General features: G+C 47.2%; 1 protein-coding gene across 8 annotated transcripts in view; it reads right to left on the bottom strand.

Annotated features, from left to right (window-relative positions):
• Positions 1–16,153, bottom strand: part of PLS3 (plastin 3) — a 55,886-nt gene that overhangs the window by 28,262 nt on the left and 11,471 nt on the right. The window contains exon 1 of one of the 8 annotated variants that reach the window (XM_083797207.1): positions 4,315–4,452. The exons of 5 other annotated variants lie outside the window; for them this stretch is intronic. The gene's annotated coding sequence lies outside the window, so the exon portion shown is untranslated. Of the gene's footprint in view, positions 1–2,169; positions 2,195–3,362; positions 3,426–4,314; positions 4,453–16,153 lie in introns of those variants that run through there. 2 more of the 8 variants (XM_083797206.1, XM_083797209.1) reach the window with 2 other exon arrangements.

The following is a 16,153-nucleotide window of genomic DNA, read 5'->3' as shown; positions in this document are numbered from 1 at the left end:
CCAGGATTAGTGTACTTTCAAGACTGTAGCCCACTAGATCAGTTTAACTTACTTTGAATTACAATGATGTGTTCACATCAGTGGAAGTGGAATGATGTTCCCCAATAACTAGTTATTACAGCATGAAACAGGTAATCCTTTCAAGGCCTCTCAGGAAAGGAAGAAAGGAAGAGAAAACTCATTCTGCCTGGAACTTGCAAAAGCAAGAACAATTCATCAGATTGAATTCAAACCTAAATGCAAAGGGGATGGCAGGGGTCACATGTCTGCTAATGGACTGAGACTCAGAAGGCTTAATTTTAAATTCCTGGCTCTGGCACAGAAAAGTCATGCTAGCCTCTCAGGAAATTCTTATGCTCATAGTAATCCTTATTCTTGTGCTGTTCACCAAATAAAGCAGAGTATTAAAACACTTCCTTCTGCCTATTCTCTTTCTTAGGCATAAAAGACTTTGAGGACCCACCTCTTAGCACCCACTCACAACAAAACTTAAGGCAGCCCTCATTTTACGATGGGACCCCCAGAGCAACAGTGGAAAAGCTACCAGATTCCCCACCTGTATGAGCAAGGAGGTATAAGAATCACAAGGATGAATCAGTGCAAAGTTCCTTTCAGAAAAGAATGGGACCTGCTTGCTGAGACCTGCAGTTTACCCCTGACATGCTTTAGGCATGTATCCTTCCATTTCCCAATATTCAGCTCTAACGCAGCCCAGTTCCTTACAAAGGTGGCCTCAGACCTCAGGTTGTGCCCTGGCCCACAGCAGCTGGATAAGGCTCTTCACAGATACAAGGGAGTCATGGCCACACAGCCCAGACCTTCCTCCATTCCCCCAGCACCTCCAGCCCCACTGTGCATGAGGGATGTGCCCACTGAGCACCGTGCAGGACGTTGCTCTCTGGCCCAAAGACTTTCCTCCTCTTGAAAAGTCACGGCAGATGCTTGATTCATATGATTTCTGTAACAGCTCCCTGCTTTTACCAAGGGCCATTGCAGCATCACACACCCCCAAACTGGGGTCCTCAGCCCCCAAAAGCTGCATGACTCAGGAGCTTCTCCCACGTTCGGTAAGTAACAGCCACTACAGCTTCCATTCCCAGGCAGCACCTTCGCTTGGCAGGTGAAGTTGCTGATAAAAAAACATTCCGTGATTAAAAGAAGTGTTACTCAGTCTGCCTGTTAGGCTTCCTGCCTGTCCAGGCAGAGAAATCAACCCAATCCCTAAATTAAATCACAGCACAGTCACTGCTTATTCCATGCCAGCAAACAAGCTTCCGCAAGCCAAACGCCCAGTGTGACGTTGCCGATCCCCGGTGAACTGGACAATAGGGAGTTTCAGCAGTTAATTTTGGGAGGGTGGGTTTCATGCAGTCTTTCAAAAGGTACAGCCATGGTCAAGCGATTTTGCAGACTGTTTTTTCAGCTTGGAAGTAAACAGCTGTCCTGAGACTGCACAGCCAGGACTGAAATCCCAGCAGCCCAAGACTGCTGCCCATTGGGCGGATAATGATCATTCGGAGAGAAGCATGACAATGAATGCTGAAACTACAAACCATAGCTTGAACATGGGATTATGTTTCTGTTTCAAAAGTCTCAAAAAAAAAAAACACCACAACCCACACTAGGAATTTCACCTAAGTGATCTCTTACTAGAAAGAGCTACTGATAAAATGAGAAAAACCTTTCTCCATCCTTCCCCTGCTACTCATAATCTTGTTTTAAAAGTACTTGGGAGAAAGGGAAAGAAGTCAAAGTAATTTGATTCATAGCAAGAAACAATGCTAGACGGTAATAAATCAGTTTTGCTGTATAGCTGTTCTAGTGGCTTTTGGAAGTGGAAAAAGCTGTAAATTCAATGCTTATTTTCTCTAGAGGAGATGCTGAAGATCCTATCTACCCTTAACAAAAGCAGAAACAATCTCAAAGATTAATGTGAAAAGCCTGGAAGAGCAGAAGAGAGCTGCTCTCTTTGCCTCCCAGGAGGTTGCCATGATAGTGAAATTCAGTTTACTCTGACAGCAGGGTGTTCCCTGCACTTCTCCTCTACAATGTAAATTACTACAGGGAGGAGAGAGAGGGAGCAAAGGTACCAAACTCACCAGCCACACACCCATACTCAGATCAGGCTAGCTCTGCTCTTGGACAAGCACTCATCTCTGCAAAACGCACCCAGATTAGCAGATCTCACAGCCAGGCAGGCTCTCCAAGATGTACCCAGCATTGATTTCTCTCTGGGTCCCCATGCGTGGCTCTGCCGCCTCCTCCCTGGGTCCAGAAGCTCTGGCAGCACCCAGCACACGCAGGACAGAGGTGGAGGGGAAGCAGCTCCATGCCCTGTGCAGCACCTGGCCTCACCCCACCTTCAGGAGGGTGGGACAGTCCTCCAGCTGACAAAACCACTCCTCACAGCCAAATGTTTTGCAGAAGAAACGCCAGGGAAGAGTAAAATCAAGCTAAATGATACCTCAGAGCAACACATTCAGTATAAACAAAACCAGGCAATGAAGAAGCAGCTCTAGATGTGTTTTACAGGCGAAGATTTCCAAACATGTTAAGTCCACATTTTCCCACCATAAACAATTCAGCATTTCAGAAGGTGCTTAGTATGCTGGTGTGCTTGGGGTACAAAAGTGTTTTAGTCAGCTTTTGGAGACGGTCAATCCCAGCTTCCAGCATCAAGCACAGTCCGTCTGCCAGAAAACACAGCAGGCGAGATAAACTCGTCAGTTTGGAAACAAACTCCTGCCAACCTGTGATGCCACATGCCACTTCCCGTCTGAACAGCAGCGCAACAGCCCAGAGCCCAGCCTCTCCTGGCAACAGACCCTGGAAGTTAGGTAGCCACCAAAGCCAGCAGCCAACAGCAATTTCCCCAGAGTATTCAAAGCTCCTCACTTTCTGCAAGACAAACGTTTAAATATTTAAGGCTAACATGCAAGTTTAAGCAGTTCTGTTGTTTCAAAGCCTGGTGCAGACTACAGCTGGGAAAGACGTGCCCCAGACTGAGATTTCTGGGAAGACACACCCTCAGCACTCAGAAACAAAATACTCCGAGATACCAAGTCTGTCACAGCACCCGCCGCTGCTCTGTTTGCACGTGCGGTTCAGTCAGGTACGCAGATAAATAATGACTTTAAATCAGATCAAGACTCGCAATTAATCTTCTTGATTCCGACTAGAGCTATTTTATCCGCTACAGCATTAGCGGTCGCTACACATTTTGCGGAGGACAAAACCGCCGAAGAAAAAGCAACACAAGCAGCCGCAGGACAGCAAGCTCCCGGCGCGTGCTCGCGGCTCGGCAGCCAGATGCCCGAGCAGCAGCGCAGCTCTGGCGCCAGCCCGCAGCGAGCCTCCCTTACCTCGCCTCCTCTCCCGGCAGCAGCAACTCATGCGAGCGCGGCAGCGTCTCCCACGCCCACGGCACAGAGCTGGAAAGCCCAGTGCCGCTGCCGCCCGCCCACCCGCCGCCCAATGGGCGCTTGGGCAGGCGCTGCCCGAGAGCCCCAGGGTGGCACGGAGCATCCCATAAACAGGCAACGGGGAAGGGGGCAACCCCCCGCCCCTAAATGGCTTTTATTCCTTTAGTGCCCGGCACCTGGGAGCGGAAGGCACTAAGATATGAAGCTTTTAGGTAAGCAAAATATTGTATTTCATATACATGTATGTACCCCATATATATGTGTATATATTAAATGTATGTGTATAATTTATACAAAGGTATAAAGCTTTTTATAAAGCTTTTAGGTAAGCAAATAATTTTCTTTATATATTTTTCTTATATATCTGTATATGAAGAAAATATAAAATTGTGTGCATTTATGTGTATATTCTTATTATTACTTATATTTTACATAAAAATCTTTATAGCTTAGTATAAATTATACATATACATGCATTACGTACATATGCACAAATACGCACATACTTATATTAATATATATTCATCACTAAAAAATGTATCGTTGTTATTACAGATTAGTCTCGGCTTGTCCAGTCAAATAGCAACACAGAGCTTGTATTTTGTTCGAAGCACTCATTTTGTGGAAAGCTTTAAGACCAGCCTTAAGACCACCAGAAGTTTACAGAGCAATGAGAAGCCAGATCTATTCATCCTCGGCCCATATTCCGTAGGATGGTGCCTACTATTTCACCCCACTGTTCCTCCAGACAAAACCAAAACAACAAAAAACCCACAACCAAATAAAATACCCAACAATAAAGACAAAACCAAAACAAACAACAAAACAAACAGATGTGGTCTAAATGGGTGGTAAATACCAAGCTAGTCCACATAGCAATATATTGCATTACCTCAACAATTAATCCCAGTCTGCTCCAGAGGAAAATACGGACATCTGCTACCAACCAAAAAGACAAGCAACAGAAATGTGCACTTCTTTTTTAGCTGATCCAACATACAGGAACAGAATAAATCACCAAAAAAGGGTAAGAGAGATTTCCAAAGAATAACTACATATTTCAGAAGTTTCCTTTCCTGATAAATCCACAATGCCTGAGCCCTCCTATAGTGAAAAGGAGAGGACATCACTTACCAATAAGCAGAATACTTGAATTAGTAAAGAATTTGAAGAACTCGTGACCATTAGAAAAATTAAAAATACTTGACCAATAGGCTCATTGTTTTTCTTTCCTTTTTTTTTTTTAATTACATCAGCCAGGAAAGTGAGTCATTGCCTGGTCCCATTTCTTGGGCATCACCTTAAAATTTAGCTTCCAGCTGTAAATTTTCAAAAGAGGTTTAAAAAAAACAACAAAAAAACCCAACCCCAAACCCACAACCTGCCAGCTTCCTCAGGATGGTAAATATAATGAAAACCAAAATAGAGTTTTTTAAGCCCAGAACTGCAGCTGCAACTTAGAAAGAAAGAAGGAAAGAAGTTGGCTTGAAAAGCACTTTTGCACTCCACTGGGATCAGGTTGCCTGCGCATCAGATGGGATTTGGGAAGAGCAGCTTCAACGCTGCTCTCACTTGCATCAGCAGCTGGGTTCAGCATCGCGTTGGTCCCTGGGTGTAAGGAGTTTGTCTGACCCACAACAGCAACAGAGCCTGTGAAGTCCTGGGGCAACCACGCAACAAAAAGTGAATATATTCATTTCAGGAAGTTTAGTCCCTCTCTGTTTTTATGCGCAAACACACCACACAATAAAAACTCACACTGAGTTTTAGGAAGTTTCAGGCTTTGGGGCTTTACTGGTCTTAGAGACAGCATGCAAAAACTCAGCTCCCAAACTAGACTGTGATTTCTTCTGTGACAGCTCTGTCCTTGCTCCTTCAGGGCTTGATAGGAGCAATGCCTGATCTGGGGAGGGAAAAGAAAAACCTCCTCCCCTTGCCTCTGGCAAGAGCGTCGCTGGGAGAGAAAAGCAGCACCTGCAGGTTTGTAGGTGTCAGACCCACGCTGCAGAGGCAGACAACTAAAAGCCACCAGCCCATGGGGCTTTAAACCTCTACTTATTCTCTTTTCCAGGTAGGAGTAATGCACCCTATGGGGCTGCTAACTGCCACTGTTCCCTTTGCCGAGGAGGGAAAGGGCATCGCCACCCACTGTCCTCAGCCAACACAGATGCTCAGTGGCTCCAGGGTGAGGAGAAGTCGAAGTTGCGCTCAGCGGGTGTGCATGAAACACACCCACCCTCCACAGTTGTAGAGGATCAGCGGCAGCCAGTTTTTCTGCAGCTTTAAAAGCACTCAGCTCCCTAAATATCTCCAAACCCAGCCTCGTTGGTGCAACCTGCAATTACACGCAAACCCAAAATAGTTCTTCGGCAGCGCCAGCGCCACTCCTCGCCGTGGCACGCCCCAGCACAGCTCCCTGCCGCTCCCAGCCCGCTTCCTCCAGCGTGGCTGGGCAAACGCGGCTCCCTGTGCTCTTCCAAAATAGGAGTTTTACGGTCAGCCCAGTGCACCAGCGTATTTTCCTCTTCCTCCCTAAGAAAGCCTTTTAGGGAAGCACAGGATATGCCTGAGGTGGCTCAGAGGTTGCTCTGATCAGGTGACGAGGCATCCGCTCTCCTGCACGAGGCGGAAGGCACCCATGCCCCAGCAAGGGGCACACATGGGACGAGGAGCCCTTCCCTCAACACTGCCAGCAACCCAGGAGCATACATCTCATCGCAGAGGAACCTGACCACAACACGCCAAAAAAAAAATAAAAAATCAACCATTCTCTCATTAAAATATGTGGCTGGAGCAAGAGGATTCATTAAGGTGAAGACCTTCCTCCCCTTCTGCCCCGGTTGGTTTGCCGGCACTACTTGCGTCCAGAAGGGATGCAGAGAGGCATGAATTGTGCCGGGACCACAGACCGAAACCCACACACAGGAAGGAGGACAGCGGTGCTGTCAGGGTCAACAGCAAAGGACGTCACCAGCAGCAAGAATGCCCTTCAATTGCAGGGAGGTGCTGACACACCGGGGACAGGATCCCTCCAGCGCATCGTTGCGCAAGGATGCGTCTCCTCCCCGGCTCCAGCTGCCAAGTTTCGCTGGGAGGCCACTAACACGTATTCGCCCTCCAGAGGTTACTCAGACAGAGCTGCAGGAGCAGCCGCTGCCTGCCAGGTGATGAGGCAACAGAGAGAGTAGCCCAGGAGTCACCTCTCCCCTCTCCCCTCACCCCCTGCCCTGGTGATGCTCTGGGGAAGGAAGGAATGGTGCCACGTGGTGGCCTTCGGCTACAGCAGGGTAGGTGACCCCACAGCTCTCGCCAGCAAGCACCACCACCTGCTCCTGGACACCAGGCTCTCCAGCCCCCTCCAGAAGAACCCTTTTCTAGCCCTAGCCAGCAATGCCAGGAGATGCTATGATAATACTGGAAGCTATACGAGAACCGCCAACCACTTCTGGGGAAGTGTTTTGAATGAGGGCACCTCCACCTCCTGCTTCAAAAAGCAGTTTGCTGGGCTCCGCTCTGCCCTCCAGCCAGGTGGTGTAGGACATGGTGCACCCCCCTTCCCAGCACCTCTATGTTACACCAGTCCAGCAGAGCATTAACACCCACTGACGGCCCCTTCTGCGCTGCCGTGGCCCCCACACGCACCCACCCAGCGATGCTGCACCCGCTGCCCCTGCTCTCGCCACCCTGCGGGCCTCCAGGAGCAGCAAACGCAGCTCAGCCTCCTGCCCCAGCCTGGCCCTCGCCTGCTCTGGTGCTGTAGGGGAGTGGTGTGAGCTGGGGAAACAGGAGGACAAGTAACAAGTGACAGAAAAGGCCAGGATTATTCAAGAGAAACTTTTCAGCCTCAGTCACCTGCCCTGCAGCAGTACACTCACACATCTTGCATTCTTTGTCTTTTTTTACCACTGAACAGCTGCTCAGCATACCAAGCATTTTCAAGAGTATCCCCCTCCTTCGAAAGAGAGGGAGGAGAAAGGGCAAAAAGAGTAACTAGTTGGAAGAGGAGCCACGTAACCTATATAGTTTATTCTGTCAAACAGAAAACACCACTCTTTGCAAGTCAGGGGGGTTTAGAGAGCAAAGTTGATGGTCAGCCACCTTCTCATTTGGACTGGGATCAGTGACCATTTACTAAGCACCAGACTCTCCCCTCCCACAGTTCTGTCCACTCTCTTTAAAGACAAAGATTTTAATGAAGTTATGCACAAACGGACAGAAGCACTCTCTCCTGTGCTTTTTAAACACAAACAGGTTTTATGCACTTCTTGCCTTCACCTTCAGATGCTGACCAACTGCAAAGTACATTCCATCAAGTAAACATCTGTAGAAGGATTTGACAACCAAGGAGCAAGTATTTGACCTTAACTCTTCGATTTATTAGTCTCTTTAAAGAAAGAAAATCTGTCTTTGCGAGATTTCCCACTTAAAAGCTTTCTGAGCTACTCTTTCAACAAGCCTGTCACCAGGAAGAAAGCAAGACATTAGTCAGGCTCATGCTTATTTAATAAAAACCTGCATATGCAGTAGGGTCTGAAAGTTTGTCTTTATTTTTAAAATGCTTGCAAACTAGAGTGTGATTTTGCAGCGTAAAGCAAATCTGAGGACTTGCCCAATCTACCCTGTGCTCCAGCAGAGCTCAGCACGCTAATTAACTAGCTAGCTCTTCACGGCTTAGAGCAGGGGGGCATGCAATCACCAGAGAAGTCAGCAAGTATGCCCAGAACACTGTGGAAAGGATATCTCATGTCTTACTATTTCATAAGGAAATCAGAGGCTCCACTGATGTCAGCTTCAGGAAATGAGCCACAAGCAGATGATGCCGGAAGCAGGCTTTATTTAGTACTGAGTCACCCACTTTATTAAATTCTAAAGACAGAGGTGGGTGTGGAGAGGGGATACATGGAGGGAGAAAAAAAAAAGAATGAGTTATTCCCTTGAGATCATGGGCAACAGGGAGTACAGGGTTTTGTTTTGTTTGTAAAATGAGAGACTACAGATGAGCTGGGAACACTTTCTGCACTGTCACTGCAAAAAGTTTCTCCAATCTGCTGCGTTTCACAGGCAGAAGCCAACACCCACTAAATTGCAGGGGTGGGTGGTACCGTCGGTCCCACAGGCCTGAGCAGGGGCACCTTCCCATCCTTTCTGCAACACCTTCTTTGAGCCAGAGCAGAGGCAAGAGAAAGGAACCTGGAGCGGAGAATCTTTTTAAGCCAGTGTTGCACCTCCACCTGACCCACCACAAAGCGTGCCTTGCACCTGTCACAGGTTGTAATAAATTGGCTCCAATGAAAAGTTTTTTTCTTTGGGTGATTACAATGGCATGAGATGAAGGCTGCTGAGGACTGAAGCATGCAGAGAGGAGGAGACCTGGACGCAGCAGAACTACAGCCAAGCAGGGCAGGCATCAGTGCGTGCTGCCATCCACTGGCCACCATGCCCACCCCCTCCTCAGTCCCAGCTCACTGTGGGGTCAGCACATGGAGGGACGGGACGAGCAGAGAGGGACCAGCCCCGCACTGTGCCCCAGCTCAGCCACACCATGGACCAAGCCGCTGCAGAAAGGAAAAGGACACGGAGGCAAGTGGTCTGCCAGGAGGGTCCTGCAGGCACAAACATCTCTCAGTTGAAATGCCAGGGCTGCCCATCCTTTATGTCGCTCAGACATTCCTCTGCTCACCTAAAGAGGGTCCTGAAGAATATCCACAGTAAGTCACTATTCAAAAAAACAATGTTTTACACTGGAATCACACTGTTACAGAACACACACAACTGCCCAAACAGAGGGTTTCTAAACAGAAGAGCTGTTCTGATCCCTTTTCTGACAACGCCCAATTTAGTCACATTTACAATTGAGACATACGAAGTGTCCACATGAAGTTTATTCCATGAGGATACAATCCGAGTCACTTCGCAAAATCTGCAATGTAATAGAAGTGTAGCTCTTTATACTGGGGTCTTCCGACATGCAGAAAAAAAGGAACTTTTAAAAAATACAAAGGAAAAGTTTTTTTTCTGCAGATGGAACCACAATATAAACTGCAGGAGTACAGATTTGTTCACAAGAAGTTAACGCAAGTCTGACATAAGCCTTGCTACCTCCCATCAGTAATGAACATTGCACAGTCTGAGTGGCAGCAGCGTCTCTGTAAACTTTCCAGCTACTCAGACCAGGCTTTTCCAAAGAGAGTACCCACTTATCTAACACTCATTTTGATTTGAGAAGCCTACAGCAAACGAGCCATCTCTAATGCCAAGCAGAACCAGCAGCTTGTCTACAGAAACAGCTCATTAGGCTACTAAGCAGAAAGTAAATTGGTATAATCTTCAAAATAAGATTACAACAGCAAAAAGGATGTGGCTCTCAAAATAAATCTGTGGACTGTAGCAAGCCTGGCAATTACGCAGAACCAGAGGTCAGGAACTGCGTAACATCTTCCACCTATACGTGAGATGAGGTTACACCACTTTGGTCACAGCCTGCTCGGACCAGTAAGCAGAATTTTGGTCAGCTGTTGACCACTGTCCAGACCAGCCTGCTGCAGAACGATCCTGGCTAGCAGTGGGGCTGTGGGAGACAGCCACCGGGTGGCTCTTCAGTCCCACACAACTCATCTGCGGGTCACCTACCACCATTAAAAAGGTTTCACCACTGGGGAGTCAGGGCAGTGGTGGTGCAGTCACAGATCAGTCTGGGAAGCAGTCACACGCCCAGCCCAGCCCACCAGGACCTTTAAGGAGACACTGGTATCTCACCCAGGCATCCTGCCAGGTGCTGGAGGTAGCCAACAGCCATGAGACTTGAAGATTTTGGCACATGGCTCATTCTGTTGTGCAAGTGGGCCTATGAATTCAGCTGCGCTGGACAAGTCCAGAACCTCATCTCAAGGGACCTTGAAGCTTTTCCTGGTATTTAGCTTGAGGCTAGATTTGTTGGCTTCCCCTAGAACTGTTCCTTTTATTTCAGACCTCACAGAAAATTTTCTGTAGGATGGATCTGCTGGACAGGCCAGCTCCAGCAGCTCCTACAGCCATTGCACTCTGTTCAGACGTGTAGAAAGATGGGTGTGCTAGATTGCCACTCACACATACAGTGCAAGTTGTCACTCATAGCCTTCAGGTCCCTAGACTGCTATCTTCACCATACAGCTCGTTATGCTGTTAATTAGTAAGCTGCCTCATGTTTTCCAGCCCACAAAAAAAAAGCTACTGGTAGCAGGCTGACCTCTGTCCTGTGAAGCTGTTCTTTGCTTTGACCGCAGGTTTCTTACACTCTGAAGTCTACTACTACCGCTGCTGCTGAGTTTAATATTTTATGAATTACAGTGGAAAAAACCCTCATCTTTCCAAGTTAAAAAAATCTACAGATCTCCCACAAAGCCAAGTCTAAGCAAGGCATGCTATTTGACAGAAGGCACGAAGCAACTGTGCAGCTCAGGCAGGACGTGTGAGCAGTAACACCACAAGGTACAGCAGATTAGACCAAAGAGATCCAAATGCTAATCCAGAATATTATCTGCGAAAGCGACCGACACGTGAAACAGCAACGCACAGCTAAGTGCCAAGTTGTTTTCAACCCAACGCACAAAGCCTTAATCGCTAACATGAATTATTGACCAGTGCCAGTCATAAAGACTCTTACATAACAGGGGGGTTTCGAGGCCATTAGTACAGGGTTGAATCTCACTCCATTTCATGGCTTTCCAAGAACTTTTTATATAGACTTTCAGAAGGCAGGGAGCGAAGAGACTGAAACTATCCTATATAACCCATAAGAAGGTTATATATCCCTTGGGGGAGGGAGGCAAAAAATGCTGTGCCATTAGCAATGGCTCTAAACATGGGCAAAGTAGGCTGGGTGCTGCTGTAACCACCCGCCCCGGAAAGCTACATAACTCCCAAGAGCTTCTTAGCCGGGCAGAGGCAATGTAAGTTTTTCAGTTTTTCAACAAGTAGTCTGACTACGCTGCCTTTGCTAGAGCATTTGGTTTATATTAAACAGTGGCAAGAGACCAGCTGGAAATTAGCTCAACGAGAATGTTACAAAGGGGTAGGCAGCAGCAGGGCAGAGGCAGGATTGCACTGGAACCTCCCGTCCATGTCCCCGAAGAAAGCTTAGTCCCAGTCTTGGCCAAACAGAGCAGAAAGGAACAGGCTAAAGTTTAGGTCAGACAGACGTTCGGGACACTTACACAAAATACTTGCAGTTTTCAGAAGGCCCAGTTTCCCCTTTCTCCTCTGTGGAAAGGTGAGTTTTACCTAAACAAAGACTCAAGCTTGGTCATTACTTCTAGTAGCACACGAAGACTGGAATACATTTGTAGCTGTATTTCCATTTGTTCTCTGCTGACCTCCTTCAAAGCATTGCTATCACAGAAAAAAAATCTTAAAGACAGGGCAAACCTCCTCCCTTCCCTGTCTGCACCATACCAATTGTAACAGGATAACTTTATTTTAGGAAATAGGTAAGGTGTGTGTAAAGTCCTCAATCTGTTTTTGGAGGCAAAACTTTTTATGCAGAATTCAAGAAGAAAGAGCTTAATTGCAATATGGCTTTTGAACTCACTTCCCTCGTTCCTGTGACCAGCTGGAGACAAGCACCTTGTTCTATGTTGGGTCAAGGAAATGTTTAACTACAGGATTTATAGTGGAATATATACTATGTATATTCCACTGCAGCCACCCAGCAGTTACAGCAAAAAGCAAACACTGTTTTAACTCAACGAAAACAGCAACAGACTTGAGTATCAGCCTGCTCATTAGGGTCCTGCTACAGAGGCTCTGAGGCAGGACAACATCCAAGCCTGTCCCTGGGACGAGACTCAGCATCCTGGAATCTCAAAACCACAGCCCTGCTCCAAACCCAAACAACGCTCCACAGACCCTTCCTGGCTGATTATCAGGAAGGAACATAAGATTGCAATGGCAGCGTAAACAAGGACCCAGGATTTATGATCTTTCAGATGTTGTTTAGCCAATGACCCAGCTGAAACACTGCTTCATGAAGTATGAATGCCAATTTCAGGGATGGGTAGCTGGAATTCAAGTTTCCACTTGGTTAGTGCTGTTTCGGAAATGCTGAAAGCCTCGGTGCTCGCCCAGCAGTTTCGCCTGCTGGGAGGGGCTGCCCTGAGCTCTCCCAGCAAAAGCAGGGCAGCAACTGGGACTCATTTCACCACTCTGTCAACACAAACAGCATCGCTTGTGGCCAATATTCCTGCCACTAACGTACCAGTGTTACATGGGACTTCCAGCATGCAGAAGCAGGATCACACCTCATCTTATCAACTCCTGCAACACCAAGCTACAAAGGTGTTATAAGGGCATACAGAAAAGCAGGATTGTAGCTGCAATTTGCAGATTCCATCACAATAGGCACAGAAGAACACGCAAGGGACACACAGGTAACAGTGCAACCTTGTTCCACAAATACTACGCTTCACCTTTCATCTAATCCAGAAGTGGAGCAAATTTGTTATACCAGGTCTTCAACTTGCATTTTAAACATCTTGGGCATTCAACTCTGGAGAGCCCTAAATTAATCCCTAACACATTGGCAAAAATCTGTCCCACATATATAAATTTGAGTGCAGAATCACGTGCCTTCCTATTCTCCTTCTACCATCAAAATACTTTTCATATGTCGATCTTAAAAAAAGGGAGAACAAAGGAGATTTTCCTTAAGCTTTGTTTCCCGCCGCTTCAATGAGATGCTATAATTCCAGTAGGAATCCAGAGGACTTCCCTAGAGCTCTGCAATTAATTACCTTCTTCTAGCAGGACAGCCTCCCCATCATCTGGAGCCAAGGCGAAAGAAGCAGTTCTGTCAAATAAAACGGGCAGGAGCCCCACAAACAGGCCCCAGGGCAAGCGAAGGATTACCTACTGCATGCCAGAGCCAAGCATACCCTGGCTGCTGCACTGGTGTCCACTGACACCTCCTGCAAAAGCACAGCATCTCCCCAAATTGCAGCCTCATCCAGCACCTGGTGTTGGAAGAACTGGTACAGAGCAGCAGCACTTCTGACGTCACTCTGCCTGTCTCAAAGACATCACAGATCAGACTTTCTTCTTTATGCTTTTTCTCCTGGTATTTTGCAGGTTTTCCTTGTCTTGACCTGCCTCTGCAGTGAGCAACTGCTCAAGTTGCCTCATTTAAGTTCCTGTACTTATATAATTTTAAAAGCAGCTTAGCTAACATTCTTTTCAAGGAAAAAAAAAACAACTCAGTTCCCTTCAGCACAAAAATATCTAGTAAAGAAATAACTGCAAACTGCAGGAGTCAGTTTTTCCACTTTAAGTATTTGAGATGTGAACTAATAGCCCCTTGACTCTCAGCTAAAGTAAAAACATGCGACTAAGTTAGACAAAAGCTGAAGGCTCTGTCCCTAGACTCTGGGAGGAAAAAAAGAAAAAATCCTCCTACTGCCCTTCTTCAGTCAGTTTCATGACTGTTTACAAAGGTTTTTGTAAACGAGACAATATTTCCCATCTTGAAGTTTTGTTGTTGTTTTTTTTTTTTTTAAATACAGTCTAGCCTAGATTAGAAGAACCAGAAACAGAACAGGCCAAGGCGGAGTCCACAGAAAACTGAAGAGAAAAAGGCATTTCAGAGAGACGTTTGATCATCAAGGTCACGTAAACCATTCCAGGCCCATGAAGCATGCTAGTCAGAAATAGCCGTGAAACAGGCACCACACAGGGGCTCCCTGCCCTCCTCCCATCTCTGTTCTTCCCTCATGCTCCCTGCTCACTTATTTATCCAAAACACCTGTCAGGGCTCAGGACCGAGCTGGAGGCTTTCATGGACAGGGGCTTCCAGCCCCACATCCCGCAGGCACTGCATGCCACTGTCTCCAGCAGGGGACAGCGAGTGGCTGGCACTATTACCGCTCTGTGAAACAACTTGCTGCCTCCTCCTAAGCCTGGCCAACAACGGAAAACAGCATGAAACAAGGCAAGAAGTCAACGGCTGAGATTTACTAGGCAGAGAACTGATGCCCAAAGCAAGGAGACACTCGGTCCTTCCCTCTGCTGTCCCAGGGCCAACCACTCCCACCTGCCCAAGAAGCCTTGGCTTTGGGGCTTGGCTTTTCTAATACATGGCAGAGGGCATGAGATGGGCACCACATCAGGCACTGGTCAACCTCCTGCTCTTAATGGCTGTTTCCCCACGTTTTTTTTTCCCCTTTTCTAAGAGGAGGGAAGAGGGAGCGGACAGTCAGGACAGCATGGGAGGCTACAGGGCAGAAGCAGTCTGTGAGCCCTTGTAATTCTCTTGAGCTGGGGCACACCTAAACTGACAGCCTAATGCCAGAGAAGCCCCAAAACACTGCTGCTGTTCTTGCTGGGCATCAAAATGCTGGTCAACATGAACAAAGGAAGGTAAGAGGTTGTGCTTTGGGACCGGGATTGCTATCTCCCACTGAATGCACGGCCCCCAGCCAAGTGAGCGGCATAAATGCCCTTTCTCACCTAACTCCCTGCCAAGTTCATACGAGCAGGCAGCACTGCACTTTGCTCTGTGAAAGCACCTCCCCATCCAGGAGACTCTTCCAGCCGCGCTCTCCTTCCAGAGAGGAGAGCCTCAGGGTCCTCCTGCCACCCATGAAACACCTTGCTACCAGACTAAGACGTTTCCATCTCAGGTAATGAAGCACAATAACTTCTGCCAGAGTTTTTTTCACAACTGCCTAAGCTGAGGTAGGCATTTAAGGAAGAAAAAAAGCCCTTGACTGCTTCCTGCATCTGTGGCTCAGCAGTGCAGCATCTATTCCACCCATCTAGCCAACCATCTTCACTAACAAGAGTGGACCAGGAGCTCTTTCCAGGCCACCAGACCGCAGAGTCCGTGGTCACCAGCCTACAGCTTTCAACTCTTTCAGTTTGTGCAAGAAGCATGGCTAGAACTTGACTCAATCTCTGCAATAGCCACATGGGCAGAAGACACCTGGCTGTGCACCTTCCTGACACAGGTCACCATAACACTTTCTGGTGTGCTAGCAACAGATTTTCTGAGCCATTTTGCAGCCGAAAGGCTCCCCATGCCAGCATCCCAGAAGCCAAGACATGAACGTGTTGTACACAGTTTTCAGCTTGCTGAAAAGAAAGGCTATTTTTAATCCAAGCCCATGTCGGGTGGGGCTCAGTCTCCAACCAGGCCAAAAAGCCACTATAACCCACAAGACCAACCTCTGGCAGCCTTTTCTTGCAGGCTGATGCCTGTTCTATTTTGGGGAGGAATTTAGAATAAAAAGATATATAAATTAAAAAAACAAAGGTGGCTATGAAAAGTGAATAGAGGGAAGGGCCAGACTTATCCTGTGTATTTTAAGTCTAAAGAACAAGGCTGTAAAAGAACATAAATCAGAATTACTTTATTTTCTATTTCTGAAAGCAGTTTACAAATTACCATTTAAAACATGGGCAGGGAACAAAAGAGTGCAGCCCTGCATTATTTTCTACAGGAGGAAGAGTCAACCTGTGGCTCCTTGCACTGCAGTGAGAGCCTTGGGAGAATGCGACAGGGAAGCAGTCTCCAGCCACCTACATACAACCAGGATCCCAAACAAGACTTTCTATTTCTGACAACAGTGCAACAGCTGTTGGGACACCAACTTTTTTTCTGACGTTAGGATTGCAAAAAAAATTGCAATACAGAGTCATCAAAGTGGCCCGGGGTTTGGAAAATAATAGAAGTTTTGTTTACTTAGAGTTTACGGCCAACAGGC

The sequence above is a fragment of the Anser anser genome (assembly GCF_964211835.1).
Source record: "Anser anser genome assembly, chromosome: 13".
Taxonomy (NCBI): domain Eukaryota; kingdom Metazoa; phylum Chordata; class Aves; order Anseriformes; family Anatidae; genus Anser; species Anser anser.
This window is presented reverse-complemented; position numbering and strand designations above follow the sequence as displayed.